A 17,667-nucleotide genomic window follows, 5' to 3' on the forward strand; every position below is an offset into this window, starting at 1 on the left:
GTATATATACGTTAATCCTAAGCGTGAAAGAAATCAGGATCAGAAGAGCAAGAAGGATGATTGATGTCCAGATGTATGATTGCTATGCCATCTAGCTTGTTTTCTGTATCGACTTTGTGCAAGTATTCATGCTCGTGTATTGGGTATGTGAATATGTGATTGGCGCTTTTGTCGACCGGCCTTTGCATAAATAAGAAACATCTCCTGAATGCCATGACCTGTATGGAACCGGCTCATCTGCCGTGCTGAGGGCTACCGAAGGCAGCGAAAAATGCAGAGGTTTCTGCTTTCAAAAAAAAAATGCAGAGGCACGGCAGGGCGACTTCTGAATATGGAGACCCCCTTTTCCCATGACTCTTCGTCCTTGTTTGTTTCATCTTTGATCCGATTCGAATCACCTAGGGATTCATTTTAGTGACAAAGCTGATTCACAGTTATATAAGATCATGTTTGTTTCAGTTTTGATTGGATTCGAATCACATATAGATTCGCTTTAGTGGTAAGCTGATTCACATAATCAGCTTCGCCACCGAAGTAACTTTAAGATGCTTTAATAAATTGCATTAAAAATGACCCACATTCAGATTCACTTTCACTGGCAAAGCTGATTTGAAATAGTTGTTTGTTTCAGATTACAGATTCAGTTAACACTGGCAAAGCTGGCTTCACTAGTAAAGCTGATTCAAAATAACTGTTTGTTTTATATTCCAAATTCAGCTTCACTGACAAAGCTGAATCTGATTCCCGAAGCTCAAACAAACAGGGCCTTCTCAAATCCCACTTATCTCTTGACTTCTGCAAACCGGCCAGAATCGCGGTTGGGCTCTCTTTTGCAAAGTTGGCACAAATCGCAGTTGGGCCATCCTCGCTTTTACGGGCGGCCGGCCGTCTACACCCTATTCTTCATGATAAGCTATGCAGCAAATTTGCACTTGGGTGGCGCCCATTTGCCCCACACCGCCGACACCATAGTGTTGTGGATGGTCCCCTTGAATTGCACCTTATACGAAGAAACCGCCAAGTAGACGCCACTGCTAGTGATATCCCAAGAAATGTCATCCAGGACATGCTCTTGCACTTGGGTGAGCCCATAGAGCATACAACTGTTGCAAATGGTTGACAGAGAGCCCATAAGACACGTTGATCCTAGAAACCCAAGCGAGGTCAAGAAGGGTTTCGTGCACCGTTGAATTTTTTCTCCTTGGGAGATCTGAAAGATGGAGGTGGCAATATCCTTCGGCTTCTTCCCACTGAGCCACGATGAGTGCCAGAAGTTGGCCATGCGGCTGTTCCCGGTGGTAATAGTAGTAGCCGCATAGAAGAGATCCATGTCAGTGTTGCACAAGGCTTGCCCAAATGCACCCAAGCCATGTAGGGTTCTTTCCATTCATACCAGGCCCATACCAAGCGCAAAGCCCTCACATATTTGTGGATGTCGAGAACACCTAACTGAAGGAAATATGCCCTAGAGGCAATAATAAAGTTGTTATTATATTTCCTTATATCATGATAAATGTTTATTATTCATGCTAGAATTGTATTAACCGGAAACTTAGTACATGTGTGAATACATAGACCGAACAGAGTGTCCCTAGTATGCCTCTACTTGACTAGCTCATTAATCAAAGATGGTTAAGTTCCCTGGCCGTAGACATGTGTTGTCATTTGATGAACGGGATCACATCATTAGAGAATGATGTGATGGACAAGACCCATCCGTTAACTTAGCATAATGATCGTTACGTTTTATTGCTATTGCTTTCTTCATAACTTATACATATTCCTCTGACTATGAGATTATGCAACTCCCGAATACCTGAGGAACACCTTGTGTGCTATCAAACGTCACAACATAACTGGGTGATTATAAAGATGCTCTACAGGTGTCTCCGAAGGTGTTTGTTGGGTTGGCATAGATCGAGATTAGGATTTGTCACTCTCCGAGTATCGAAGAGGTATCTCTGGGCCCTCTCGGTAATGCACATCGCTATAAGCCTTGCAAGCAATGTGACTAATGAGTTAGTTTCGGGATGATGTATTACGGAACGAGTACAGAGACTTGCCGTTAACAAGACTGAACTAGGTATGATGATACCGACGATCGAATCTCGGGCAAGTAACATACCGATGACAAAGGGAATAACGTATGTTGTTATTGCGGTTTGACCGGTAAAGATCTTCGTAGAATATGTAGGAACCAATATGAGCATCCAGGTTCCGCTATTGCTTATTGACCGGAGATGTGTCTCTGTCATGTCTACATAGTCCTCGAACCCGTAGGGTCCGCACGCTTAACGTTCGATGACGATTTGTACTATGAGTTATGTGTTTTGGTGACCGAACTTTGTTCGGAGTCCCATATGAGATCACGGACATGAAGAGGAGTCTCGAAATGGTCGAGAGGTAAAGATTCATATATTGGAAGGTAGTATTCGGACATCGGAATGGTTTCGAGTGGTTCGGGTATTTTACCGGAGTACCGAGGGGTTACCGGAACCCCCCGGGGAAGTATTGGGCCTACATGGCCTTAGTGGAGAGAGAGGAGGGCCGCAAGGGGTGGCCGCGCCCCCCCCCATGGCAGTCCGAATTGGACTAGGGGAGGGGCGGCGCCCCCCTTTCCCTCTCCCTCTCCCTCTCCTTCCTTTTCCCCTCCGATAAGAAAGGAAAAGGGGGGGGGGCGAATCCTACTAGGAGTGGAGTCCTAGTAGGACTCCCCCATGGCGCGCCCCTCTTGGTCGGCCGCCTCCTCCTCCCCTCCTTTATATACGGGGGCAGGGGCACCCCGTAGCACATCAATTGTTCTCTTAGCCGTGTGTGGTGCCCCCCGCCATAGTTTACTCCTCCGGTCATAGCGTCGTAGTGCTTAGGTGAAGCCCTGCGCGGATCACATCACAATCACCATCACCACACCGTCGTGCTGACGGAACTCTCCCTTGACCCTCTGCTGGATCAAGAGTTCGAGGGACGTCATCGAGCTGAACGTGTGCTGAACTCGAAGGTGCCGTACGTTCTGTACTAGATCGGTTGGATCGTGAAGACGTTCGACTACATCAACCACGTTAAACTAACGCTTCCGCTTTTGGTCTACGAGGGTACGTAGACACACTCTCCCCCTCTCGTTGCTATGCATCTCCTAGATAGATCTTGCGTGATCGTAGGAATTTTTTTGAAATTGCATGCTACGTTCCCAACAGTGGCATCCGAGCCAGGTCTATGCATAGATGACATGCACGAGTAGAACACAAAGAGTTGTGGTCGATAATAGTCATACTGCTTACCACCAACGTCTTATTTTGATTCGGCGGTATTGTTGGATGAAGCTGCCCGGACCAACATTACATGACCACGTTCGTGATACCGGTTCTACCGACGTGCTTTAGCACATAGGTGGCTAGCGGGTGTCTGTTTCTCCAACTTTAGTTGAATCGAATTTGACTACGACCGGTCCTTGTTGAAGGTTAAAACAGCACACTTGACGAAAAATCGTTGTGGTTTTGATGCGTAGGTAAGAACGGTTCTTGCTAGAAGCCCGTAGCAGCCACGTAAAACTTGCAACAACAAAGTAGAGGACGTCTAACTTGTTTTTGCAGGGCATGTTGTGATGTGATATGGTCAAGACATGATGAGATATAAGTTATTGTATGAGATGATCATGTTTTGTAAAAGTTATCGGCAACTGGCAGGATCCTTATGGTTGTCGCTTTATTGTATGAAATGCAATCGCCATGTAATTGCTTTACTTTATCACTATGTGGTAGCAATAGTTGTAGAAGCAATAGTTGGCAAGACGACAACGACACTCCGATGGAGATCAAGGTGTCTAGCCGGTGACGATGGAGATCATGACGGTGCTTTGGAGATGGAGATCAAAGGCACAAGATGATGATGGCCATATCATGTCACATATTTTGATTGCATGTGATGTTTATCTTTTATGCATCTTATTTTGCTTAGTACGGCGGTAGCATTATAAGATGACCCCTCACTAAATTTCAAGGTATAAGTGTTCTCCCTAAGTATGCACCGTTGCTACAGTTCGTCGTGCCGAGACACCACGTGATGATCGGGTGTGATAAGCTCTACGTTCAGATACAACGGGTGCAAGCCAGTTTTGCACGTGCAGAATACTCGGGTTAAACTTGACGAGCCTAGCATATGCAGATATGGCCTCGGAACACTGAGACCGAAAGGTCGAACGTGAATCATATAGTAGATATGATCAACATAGAGATGTTCACCATTGAAAACTAATCCATCTCACGTGATGATCGGACATGGTTTAGTTGACATGGATCAGGTGATCATTTAGATGACTAGAGGGATGTCTATCTAAGTGGGAGTTCTTAAGTAATATGATTAATTGAATTTTAATTTATCATGAACTTAGTTCAGATAGTTTTTGCATATCTATGTTGTTGTAGATCAATGGCCCATGCTACCGTTCCCTTGAATTTTAATGCGTTCCTAGAGAAAGCTAAGTTGAAAGATGATGGTAGCAACTACACGGATTGGGTCCGTAACTTGATGATTATCCTCATTGCTGCACAGAAGAATTACATCCTGCAAGCACCGCTAGGTGCAAGGCCCGCTACAGGAGAAACTCCGGACGTTATGAACGTCTGGCAGACTAAAGCTGATGACTACTCGATAGTTCAGTGTACCATGCTTTACGGCTTAAAATCGGGACTTCAAAGACGTTTTGAACGTCATGGAGCATATGAGATGTTCCAGGAGTTGAGGTTAATATTTCAAGCAAATGCCCGAGTTGAGAGATATGAAGTCATTAACAAATTCTATAGCTGCAAGATGGAGGAGAATAGTTCTGTCAGTGAACACATACTCAGAATGTCTGGGTACCATAACCACTTGACTCAACTGGGAGTTAATCTTCCTGATGATAGTGTCATTGACAGAGTTCTTCAATCACTGCCACCAAACTATAAAGGCTTCATGATGAACTATAACATGCAAGGGATGGAAAAGATAATTCCTGAGCTCTTCGCAATGCTAAAGGCTGCGGAGGTAGAAATCAAGAAGGAGCATCAAGTGTTGATGGTTAACAAAACCACTAGTTTCAAGAAAAAGGGAAAAGGGAAGAAGGGAAAATTCAAGAAGAATAGCAAACAATTTGCTACTCCTGGGAAGAATCCCAAGTCTGGACCTAAGCCTGAAACTGAGTGCTTCTACTGCAAAGGGACTGATCACAGGAAGCGGAACTGCCCCAAGTATTTGGCGGATAAGAAGGATGGCAAAGTGAAAGGTATATTTGATATACATGTTATTGATGTGTACCTTACTAATGCTCGTAGTAGCGCCTGGGTATTTGATACTGGTTCTGTTGCTCATATTTGCAACTCAAAACAGGGGCTATAGACTAAACGAAGATTGGCTAAGGACGAGGTGACGATGCGCGTCAGAAATGGTTCCAAGGTCGATGTGATCGTCGTCGTCACACCACCTCTACATCTACCTTCGGGATTAGTTTTAGACCTGAATAATTATTATTTGGTGCCAGCGTTGAGCATGAACATTATATCTGGATCTTGTCTGATGCGAGAAGGTCATTCATTTAAATCAGAGAATAATGGTTGTTCTATTTATATGAGTAATATCTTTTATGGTCATGCACCCTTGATGAGTGGTCTATTTTTGTTGGATCTCGATCGTAGTGATACACATATTCATAATATTAAAGCCAAAAGATGCAAAGTTAATAATGATAGTGCAACTTATTTGTGGCACTGCCGTTTAGGTCATATTGGTGTAAAGCGCATAAAGAAACTCCATGCTGATGGGATTTTGGAATCACTTGATTATGAATCACTTGATGCTTGCGAACCATGCCTCATTGGCAAGATGACTAAAACTCCGTTCTCCGGACAATGGAGCGAGCCACTGACTTATTGAAAATAATACATACTGATGTATGCGGTCCGATGAGTGTTGAGGCTCACGGCGGGTATCATTATTTTCTGACCTTCACAGATGATTTGAGCAGATATGGGTATATCTACTTAATGAAACATAAGTCGGAAACATTTGAAAAGTTCAAAGAATTTCAGAGTGAAGTGGAAAATCATCGTAACAAGAAAATAAAGTTTCTATGATCTAATCGCGGAGGCGAATATTTGAGTTACGAGTTTGGTCTTCATTTGAAACAATGTGGAATAGTTTCGCAACTCACGCCACCTGGAACACCACAGCGTAATGGTGTGTCCAAACGTCATAACCGTACTTTATTAGATATGGTGCGATCTATGATGTCTCTTACCGATTTACCGCTATCATTTTGGAGTTATGCTTTAGAGACAGTTGCATTCACGTTATATAGGGCACCATCTAAATCCGTTGAGACGACACCATATGAACTGTGGTTTGGCAAGAAACCTAAGCTGACGTTTCTTAAAGTTTGGGGCTGCGATGCTTATGTGAAAAAGCTTCAACCTGATAAGCTCGAACCCAAATCGGAGAAATGTGTCTTCATAGAATACCCAAAGGAAACTATTGGGTACACCTTCTATCACAGATCCGAATGCAAGATATTCGTTGCTAAGAATGGATCCTTTCTAGAGAAGGAGTTTCTCTCGAAAGAAGTGAGTAGGAGGAAGTAGAACTTGATGAGGTAATTGTACCTTCTCCCGAATTGGAAAATGATTCATCACAGAAATCAGTTCCAGTGATGCCTACACCAATTAGTTAGGAAGCTAACAATGATGATCATGAAACTTCAGATCAAGTTACTACCGAACCTCGTAGGTCAACAGAGTACGGTCCGCACCAGAGTGGTAAGATAATCCTGTTCTGGAAGTCATGTTACTAGACCATGATAAATCTACAAACCATGAGGAAGCAATGATGAGCCCAGATTCCGTGAAATGGCTTGAGGCCATGAAATCTGAGATGGGATCCATGTATGAGAAAAAAGTGTGGACTTTGGTTCACTTGCCCGATGATTGCCATAGAAAACAAATGGATCTTCAAGAAGAAGACTGACGCTGATAGTAATGTAACTATCTACAAAGCTCAACTCGTTGCGAAAGGTTTTCGACAAGTTCAAGGAGTTGACTAAGGTGAGACCTTCTCACCCGTAGCGATGCTTAAGTCTGTCCGAATCATGTTAGCAATTGCCGCATTTTATGATTGTGAAATTTGGCAAATGGATGTCAAAACTGCATTCCTTAATGGATTTCTTAAAGAAGAGTTGTATATGATGCAACCAGAAGGTTTTGTCGATCCTAAAGGTGCTAACAAAGTGTGCAAGCTCCAGCGATCCATTTATGGACTGGTGCAAGCTTCTCGGAGTTGGAATATACGCTTTGATGAGGTGATCAAAGCATATGGTTTTATACAGACTTTTGGAGAAGCCTGTATTTACAAGAAAGTAAGTGGGAGCTCTATAGCATTTCTAATATTATATGTGGATGACATATTGTTAATTGGAAATGATATAGAATTTCTGGATAGCATAAAAGGATACTTGAATAAGAGTTTTTCAATGAAATACCTCGGTGAAGCTGCTTATATATTGGGCATCAAGATCTATAGAGAGAGAGCACGACGCTTAATTGGACTTTCACAAAGCACATACCTTGATAAGATTTTAAGAAGTTCAAAATGGATCAGTCAAAGAAAGGGTTCTTGCCTGTGTTACAAGGTGTGAAGTTGAGTCAGACTCAATGCCCGACCACTGCAGAAGATAGAGAGAAAATGAAAGTCATTCCCTATGCTTCAGCCATAGGTTCTATCATGTATGCTATGCTGTGTACCAGACCTGATGTGTGCCTTGCTATAAGTATAGCAGGGAGGTACGAAAGTAATCCAGGAGTTGATCACTGGACAGCGGTCAAGAACATCCTGAAGTACCTGAAAAGGACTAAGGATATGTTTCTCGTTTATGGAGGTGACAAAGAGCTTATCGTAAATGGTTACATCGATGCAAGCTTTGACACTAATCCGGATGACTCTAAGTCGCAAACCGGATACGTATTTATATTGAATGGTGGAGCTGTAAGTTGGTGCAGTTCCAAGCAGCGCGTCATGGCGGGATCTACGTGTGTAGCGGAGTACATAGCTGCTTCAGAAGCAGCAAATGAAGGAGTCTGGATGAAGGAGTTCATATCCGATCTAGGTGTAATACCCAGTGCATCGGGTCAAAGGAAAATCTTTTGTGACAATACTGGAGCAATTGCCTTAGCGAAGGAATCCAGATTTCACAAGAGAACCAAACACATCAAGAGACTCTTCAACTCCATCCGCAATCAAGTCAAGGAGGGAGACATAGAGATTTGCAAAATACATACGGATCTGAATGTTGCAGACCCGTTGACTAAGCCTCTTCCACGAGCAAAACATGATCAGCACCAAGACTCCATGGGTGTTAGAATCATTACTATGTAATCTAGATTGTTGACTCTAGTGCAAGTGGGAAACTGAAGGAAATATGCCCTAGAGACAATAATAAAGTTGTTATTTATATTTCCTTATATCATGATAAATGTTTATTTTTCATGCTAGAATTGTATTAACCGGAAACTTAGTACATGTGTGAATACATAGACAGAAAAGAGTGTCCCCAATATGCCTCTACTTGACTAGCTCGTTAATCAAACATGGTTAAGTTTCCTCACCATAGACATGTGTAGTCATTTGATGAACGGGATCACTGTTGGGAATCGTAGCATAATTTTAAAATTTTCCTACGCTCACCAAGATGCATCTATGGAGTATACTAGCAACGAGGGGAAAGGAGTGCATCTACATACCCTTGTAGATCGCGAGCGGAAGCGTTCCAATGAACGTGGATGACGGAGTCGTACTCGCCGTGATTCAAATCACCGATGACCGAGTGCCGAACGGACGGCACCTCCGCGTTCAACACACGTACGATGCAGCGACGTCTCCTCCTTCTTAATCCAGCAAGGGGAAGGAGAGGTTGATGGAGATCCAGCAGCACGACGGCGTGGTGGTGGATGTAGCGGGTCTCGGCAGGGCTTCGCCGAGCTTCTGCGAGAGGGAGAGGTGTAGCAGGGGAGGAGGGAGGCGCCCAAGGCTGAGATATTGCTGCCCTCCCTCCCCCCCTATATATAGGCCCCCTGGGAGGGGGGGCACCGGCCACATCCCATCTAGGGTGGGGGGGCGGCGGCCAAGGGGGGTGCCTTGCCCCCCAAGGCAAGTGGGAAGCCCCCCACCCTAGGGTTCCCAACCCTAGGCGCATGGGGGGGAGGCCCATGGGGGGGCGCCCAGCCCACTAGGGGCTGGTTCCCTTCCCACTTCAGCCCACGGGGCCCTCCGGGATAGGTGGCCCCACCCGGTGGACCCCCGGGACCCTTCCGGTGGTCCCGGGACCCTTCCGGTGGTCCCGGTACAATACCGGTAACCCCCGAAACATTCCCGGTGGCCGAAACTTGACTTCCTATATATAATTCTTCACCTCTGGACCATTCCGGAACTCCTCGTGGCGTCCGGGATCTCATCCAGGACTCCGAACAACTTTCGGGTTTCCGCATACACATATCTCTACAACCCTAGCGTCACCGAACCTTAAGTGTGTAGACCCTACGGGTTCGGGAGACATGCAGACATGACCAAGACGCCTCTCCGGTCAATAACCAACAGCGGGATCTGGATACCCATGTTGGCTCCCACATGTTCCACGATGATCTCATCGGATGAACCACGATGTCGAGGATTCAATCAATCCCGTATGCAATTCCCTTTATCAATCGGTATGTTACTTGCCCGAGATTCGATCGTCGGTATCCCAATACCTTGTTCAATCTCGTTACCGGCAAGTCTCTTTACTCGTACCGCAATGCATGATCCCGTGACTAACGCCTTAGTCACATAGAGCTCATTATGATGATGCATTACCGAGTGGGCCCAGAGACACCTCTCCGTCACACGGAGTGACAAATCCCAGTCTCGATCCGTGCCAACCCAACAAACACTTTCGGAGATACCCGTAGTGCACCTTTATAGTCACCCAGTTACGTTGTGACGTTTGGCACACCCAAAGCACTCCTACGGTATCCGGGAGTTGCACGATCTCATGGTCTAAGGAAAAGATACTTGACATTGGAAAAGCTCTAGCAAACGAAACTACACGATCTTTTATGCTATGCTTAGGATTGGGTCTTGTCCATCACATCATTCTCCTAATGATGTGATCCCGTTATCAATGACATCCAATGTCCATAGTCAGGAAACCATGACTATCTGTTGATCAACGAGCTAGTCAATTAGAGGCTTACTAGGGACACGTTGTGGTCTATGTATTCACACATGTATTACGATTTCCGGACAATACAATTATAGCATGAACAATAGACAATTACCATGAACAAAGAAATATAATAATAACCATTTATTATTGCCTCTAGGGCATATTTCCAACAGTCTCCCACTTGCACTAGAGTCAATAATCTAGTTACATTGTGATGAATCGAACACCCATTGCGTCCTGGTGTTGATCACGTTTTGCTCTAGGGAGAGGTTTAGTCAACGGATCTGCTACATTCAGGTCCGTATGTACTTTACAAATATCTATCTCTCCATTTTGAACACTTTCACGAATGGAGTTGAAGCGACGCTTGATATGCCTGGTCTTCCTGTGAAACCTGGGCTCCTTCGCAAGGGCAATAGCTCCAGTGTTGTCACAGAAGAGAGTCATCGGGCCTGACGCATTGGGAATCACCCCTAGGTCGGTAATGAACTCCTTCATCCAGACTGCTTCCTGTGCTGCCTCCAAGGCTGCCATGTACTCCGCTTCACATGTAGATCCCGCCACGACGCTTTTCTTGCAACTCCACCAGCTTACTGCTCCTCCATTCAAAATATACACGTATCCGATTTGTGACTTTGAGTCATCCAGATCTGTGTCGAAGCTAGCGTCGACGTAACCCTTTACGACGAGCTCTTCGTCACCTCCATAAACGAGAAACATGTCCTTAGTCCTTTTCAGGTACTTCAGGATAATCTTGACCGCTGTCCAGTGTTCCATGCCGGGATTACTTTGGTACCTTCCTACCAAACTTACGGCAAGGTTTACATCAGGTCTGGTACCAGCATGGCATACATAATAGACCCTATGGCCCAGGCATAGGGGATGACACTCATCTTTTCTATATCTTCTGCCGTGGTCGGGCATTGAGCCGTGCTCAATTGCACACCTTGCAATACAGGCAAGAACCCCTTCTTGGACTGATCCATATTGAACTTCTTCAATATCTTGTCAAGGTATGTACTCTGTGAAAGACCAATGAGGCGTCTCGATCTATCTCTATAGATCTTGATGCCCAATATATAAGCAGCTTCTCCAAGGTCCTTCATTGAAAAACACTTATTCAAATAGGCCTTTATACTTTCCAAAAATTCTATATCATTTCCCATCAATAGTATGTCATCCACATATAATAAGAGAAATGCTACAGAGCTCCCACTCACTTTCTTGTAAACACAGGCTTCTCCATAAGTCTGTGTAAACCCAAACGCTTTGATCATCTCATCAAAGCGAATGTTCCAACTCCGAGATGCTTGCACCAGCCCATAGATTGAGCGCTGGAGCTTGCATACTTTGTTAGCATTCTTAGGATCGACAAAACCTTCCGGCTGCATCATATACAACTCTTCCTTAAGGAAGCCGTTAAGGAATGCCGTTTTGACGTCCATCTGCCATATCTCATAATCATAGTATGCGGCAATTGCTAACATGATTCGGACGGACTTCAGCTTCGCTACGGGTGAGAAAGTCTCATCGTAGTCAACCCCTTGAACTTGTCGATAACCCTTAGCGACAAGTCGAGCCTTATAGATGGTCACATTACCATCCGCGTCTGTCTTCTTCTTAAAGATCCATTTGTTTTCTATGGCTCGCCGATCATCGGGCAAGTCAGTCAAAGTCCATACTTCGTTTTCATACATGGATCCTATCTCGGATTTCATGGCTTCTAACCATTTGTCGGAATCCGGGCCCGCCATCGCTTCTTCATAGTTCGAAGGTTCACCGTTGTCTAACAACATGATTTCCAGGACAGGGTTGCCGTACCACTCTGGTGCGGAACGTGTCCTTGTGGACCTACGAAGTTCAGTAGTAACTTGATCCGAAGCTTCATGATCATCATCATTGACTTCCTCCCCAGTCGGTGTAGGCACCACAAGAACATTTTCACGCGCTGCGCTACTTTCCGGTTCGGAAGGGGTGACTATCACCTCATCAAGTTCCACTTTCCTCCCACTCAAATCTTTCGAGAGAAACTCCTTCTCCAGAAAGGACCCGTTCATGGCAACGAAGATCTTGCCTTCGGATCTGAGGTAGAAGGTATACCCAATAGTTTCCTTAGGGTATCCTATGAAGACGCATTTTTCCGACTTGGGTTCGAGCTTTTCAGGTTGAAGTTTCTTGACATAAGCATCGCATCCCCAAACTTTTAGAAACGACAGCTTAGGTTTCTTCCCAAACCATAATTCATACGGTGTCATCTCAACGGATTTCGACGGAGCCCTATTTAAAGTGAATGCGGCAGTCTCTAAAGCATAGCCCCAAAATGAGAGCGGCAAATCGGTAAGAGACATCATAGATCGCACCATATCCAATAGAGTGCGATTACGACGTTCGGACACACCATTTCTCTGAGGTGTTCCAGGCGGCGTGAGCTGTGAAACTATTCCATATTTCCTTAAGTGTGCACCAAACTCGTGACTTAAATATTCTCCACCACGATCTGATCGTAAGAATTTTATTTTTCTGTCACGTTGATTCTCAACCTCACTCTGAAATTCCTTGAACTTTTCAAAGGTTTCAGACTTGTGTTTCATTAGGTAGACATAGCCATATCTACTTAAATCATCAGTGAGAGTGAGAACATAACGATATCCTCCGCGAGCCTCAACACTCATTGGACCGCACACATCGGTATGTATGATTTCCAATAAGTTGGTTGCTCGCTCCATTGTTCCGGAGAACGGAGTCTTGGTCATCTTACCCATGAGGCATGGTTCGCACGTGTCAAATGATTCGTAATCAAGAGACTCCAAAAGTCCATCTGCATGGAGCTTCTTCATGCGCTTGACACCAATGTGACCAAGGCGGCAGTGCCACAAGTATGTGGGACTATCGTTATCAACTTTACATCTTTTGGTATTCACACTATGAACATGTGTAACATCACGTTCGAGATTCATCAAAAATAAACCATTGACCAGCGGGGCATGACCATAAAACATATCTCTCAAATAAATAGAACAACCATTATTCTCGGATTTAAATGAGTAGCCATCTCGAATTAAACGAGATCCAGATACAATGTTCATGCTCAAAGCTGGCACTAAATAACAATTATTGAGGTTTAAAACTAATCCCGTGGGTAGATGCAGAGGTAGCGTGCCAACGGCGATCACATCGACCTTGGAACCATTCCCGACGCGCATCGTCACCTCGTCCTTCGCCAGTCTCCGTTTATTCCGTAGTTCCTGTTTTGAGTTACAAATATGAGCAACCGCACTGATATCAAATACCCAGGAGCTACTACGAGTACTGGTAAGGTACACATCAATTACATGTATATCACATATACCTTTGGCGTTGCCGGCCTTCTTGTCCGCTAAGTATTTGGGGCAGTTCCGCTTCCAGTGACCACTTCCCTTGCAATAAAAGCACTCAGTCTCGGGCTTGGGTCCATTCTTCGACTTCTTCCCAGTAACTGGCTTACCGGGCGCGGCAACTCCCTTGCCGTCCTTCTTGAAGTTCTTCTTACCCTTGCCCTTCTTGAACGTAGTGGTTTTATTCACCATCAACACTTGATGTTCTTTTCTGATCTCCACCTCCGCTGATTTCAGCATTGAATATATCTCAGGAATGGTCTTTTCCATCCCCTGCATATTGAAGTTCATCACAAAGCTCTTGTAGCTTGGTGGAAGCGACTGAAGGATTCTGTCAATGACCACATCATCCGGGAGATTAACTCCCAGCTGAGTCAAGCGGTTGTGCAACCCAGACATTCTGAGTATGTGCTCACTTACAGAACTATTTTCCTCCATTTTACAGCTGAAGAACTTGTCGGAGACTTCATATCTCTTGACCCGGGCATGAGCTTGGAAAACCAATTTCAGCTCCTCGAACATCTCATATGCTCCATGTTCCTCAAAACGCTTTTGGAGACCCGGTTCTAAGCTGTAAAGCATGCCGCACTGAACGAGGGAGTAATCATCAGCACGCTGCTGCCAAGCGTTCATAACGTCTTGGTTCTCAGGGATTGGTGCTTCACCTAGCGGTGCTTCTAAGACATAATCTTTCTTGGCTACTATGAGGATGATCCTCAGGTTCCGGACCCAGTCCGTATAGTTGCTGCCATCATCTTTCAGCTTGGTTTTCTCTAGGAACGCGTTGAAATTGAGGACAACGTTGGCCATTTGATCTACAAGACATAGTGTAAAGATTTTAGAACTCCCACTCAGATAGACATCCCTCTAGTCATCTAAGTGAAACATGATCCGAGTTAACTAGGCCGTGTCCGATCATCACGTGAGACGGACTAGTCAAGATCGGTGAACATCTCCATGTTGATCGTATCTTCTATACGACTCATGCTCGACCTTTCGGTCCTCCGTGTTCCGAGGCCATGTCTGTACATGCTAGGCTCGTCAAGTCAACCTAACTGTATTGCGTGTGTTCCGAGGCCATGTCTGTACATGCTAGGCTCGTCAACACCCGTTGTATTCGAACGTTAGAATCTATCACACCCGATCATCACGTGGTGCTTCGAAACAACGAACCTTCGCAACGGTGCACAGTTAGGGTGAACACTTTCTTGAAATTATTATAAGGGATCATCTTACTTACTACCGTCGTTCTAAGCAAATAAGATGCAAAAACATGATAAACATCACATGCAATCAAATAGTGACATGATATGGCCAATATCATTATGCTCCTTTGATCTCCATCTTCGGGGCACCATGATCATCTTCGTCACCGGCATGACACCATGATCTCCATCATCATGATCTCCATCATTGTGTCTTCATGAAGTCGTCACGCCAACGATTACTTCTACTTCTATGGCTAACGCGTTTAGCAACAAAGTAAAGTAATTTACATGGCGTTATTCAATGACACGCAGGTCATACAAAATAATAAAGACAACTCCTATGGCTCCTGCCGGTTGTCATACTCATCGACATGCAAGTCGTGATTCCTATTACAAGAATATGATCAATCTCATACATCACATATATCATTCATCACATCTTCTGGCCATATCACATCACATAGCACTTGCTGCGAAAACAAGTTAGACGTCCTCTAATTGTTGTTGCAAGTTTTTACGTGGTTTGTAGGTTTCTAGCAAGAACGTTTCTTACCTACGTATGACCACAACGTGATTTGCCAATTTCTATTTACCCTTCATAAGGACCCTTTTCATCGAATCCGTTCCGACTAAAGTAGGAGAGACAGACACCCGCTAGCCACCTTATGCAACTAGTGCATGTCAGTCGGTGGAACCTGTCTCACATAAGCGTACGTGTAAGGTCGGTCCGGGCCGCTTCATCCTACAATGCCGCCGAAACAAGAAACGACTAGTAGCGGCAAGAAGAATTGGCAACATCAACGCCCACAACTGCTTTGTGTTCTACTCGTGCATAGTAACTACACATAGGCCTGGCTCATGATGCCACTGTTGGGAATCGTAGCATAATTTTAAAATTTTCCTACGGTCACCAAGATGCATCTATGGAGTATACTAGCAACGAGGGGAAAAGAGTGCATCTACATACCCTTGTAGATCGCGAGCGGAAGCGTTCCAATGAACGTGGATGACGGAGTCGTACTCGCCGTGATTCAAATCACCGATGACCGAGTGCCGAACGGACGGCACCTCCGCGTTCAACACACGTACGGTGCAGCGACGTCTCCTCCTTCTTGATCCAGCAAGGGGGAAGGAGAGGTTGATGGAGATCCAGCAGCACGACGGCGTGGTGGTGGATGTAGCGGGTCTCGGCAGGGCTTCGCCGAGCTTCTGCGAGAGGGAGAGGTGTAGCAGGGGAGGAGGGAGGCGCCCAAGGCTGAGATATTGCTGCCCTCCCTCCCCCCCTATATATAGGCCCCCTGGGAGGGGGGGCGCCGGCCACATCCCATCTAGGGTGGGGGGGCGGCGGCCAAGGGGGGTGCCTTGCCCCCCAAGGCAAGTGGGAAGCCCCCCACCCTAGGGTTCCCAACCCTAGGCGGATGGGGGGAGGCCCATGGGGGGGCGCCCAGCCCACTAGGGGCTGGTTCCCTTCCCACTTCTGCCCACGGGGCCCTCCGGGATAGGTGGCCCCACCCGGTGGACCCCCAGGACAATTCCGGTGGTCCCGGTACAATACCGGTAACCCCCGAAACTTTCCCGGTGGCCGAAACTTGACTTCCTATATATAATTCTTCACCTCCGGACCATGCTGGAACTCCTCGTGACGTCCGGGATCTCATCCGGGACTCCAAACAACTTTCGGGTTTCCGCATACACATATCTCTACAACCCTAGCGTCACCGAACCTTAAGTGTGTAGACCCTACGGGTTCGGGAGACATGCAGACATGACCGAGACGCCTCTCCGGTCAATAACCAACAGCGGGATCTGGATACCCATGTTGGCTCCCACATGTTCCACGATGATCTCATGGGATGAACCATGATGTCGAGGATTCAATCAATCCCGTATGCAATTCCCTTTATCAATCGGTATGTTACTTGCCCGAGATTCGATCGTCGGTATCCCAATACCTTGTTCAATCTCGTTACCGGCAAGTCTCTTTACTCGTACCGCAATGCATGATCCCGTGACTAACGCCTTAGTCACATAGAGCTCATTATGATGATGCATTACCGAGTGGGCCCAGAGACACCTCTCCGTCACACGGAGTGACAAATCCCAGTCTCGATCCGTGCCAACCCAACAAACACTTTCGGAGATACCCGTAGTGCACCTTTATAGTCACCCAGTTACGTTGTGACGTTTGGCACACCCAAAGAACTCCTACGGTATCCGGGAGTTGCACGATCTCATGGTCTAAGGAAAAGATACTTGACATTGGAAAAGCTCTAGCAAACGAAACTACACGATCTTTTATGCTATGCTTAGGATTGGGTCTTGTCCATCACATCATTCTCCTAATGATGTGATCCCGTTATCAATGAATCCAATGTCCATAGTCAGGAAACCATGACTATCTGTTGATCAACGAGCTAGTCAATTAGAGGCTTACTAGGGACACGTTGTGGTCTATGTATTCACACATGTATTACGATTTCCGGACAATACAATTATAGCATGAACAATAGACAATTACCATGAACAAAGAAATATAATAATAACCATTTATTATTGCCTCTAGGGCATATTTCCAACAATCACATCATTAGAGAATGATGTGATGGACAAGACCCATCTGTTAGCTTAACATAATGATCGTTAAGTTTTATTGTTATTGCTTTCTTCATAACTTATACATATTTCTCTGACTATGAGATTATGCAACTCCCGAATACCGGAGGAACACCTTATGTGCTATCAAACGTCACAACGTAACTGGGTGATTATAAAGATGCTCTACAGGTGTCTCCGAAGGTGTTTGTTGGGTTGGCATAGATCGAGATTAGGATTTGTCACTCCGAGTATCGGAGAGGTATCTCTT

The sequence above is a fragment of the Aegilops tauschii genome, chromosome 3, assembly GCF_002575655.3.
Source record: "Aegilops tauschii subsp. strangulata cultivar AL8/78 chromosome 3, Aet v6.0, whole genome shotgun sequence".
NCBI lineage: Eukaryota > Viridiplantae > Streptophyta > Magnoliopsida > Poales > Poaceae > Aegilops > Aegilops tauschii.